The sequence below is a fragment of the Pogonomyrmex barbatus genome, unplaced genomic scaffold (assembly GCF_055798465.1).
Source record: "Pogonomyrmex barbatus isolate J1 unplaced genomic scaffold, ASM5579846v1 scaffold23, whole genome shotgun sequence".
Lineage (NCBI taxonomy): Eukaryota > Metazoa > Arthropoda > Insecta > Hymenoptera > Formicidae > Pogonomyrmex > Pogonomyrmex barbatus.
Genome location: NW_028297120.1, coordinates 2,223,820 through 2,224,193, shown reverse-complemented (window position 1 = coordinate 2,224,193; position 374 = coordinate 2,223,820).

The window sequence follows — 374 nt, the reverse complement described above, 5'->3', positions numbered from 1 at the left end:
AATGAATCTTTTATCAGCCATACACGAGGCATAACAATTAAGTATAATTGAAAAATGACTCGTTATTTCAGAAATTATTTTGCAATTCTATATGACTATATGAGATATTTCTATCGGACAGATATACTAGCTAACCACATATTTTACAGGTTTCATTACGAAATTATTATGCTTTTCAAGAAAAACTGAAAGATGAAGCTATATCATAGGAAACTTATATATTCTCGATTATCATAAACCAATCATCAACATCATAAACTAATATGATTGTGGCAAGTTAGCCGAGCTTTGACACATATTTCTTTATATTTTTCTAAATAAAACTTAATAAAAATATTCAAAATGTTCAATGAATAAAATTAATTTGTTATTTA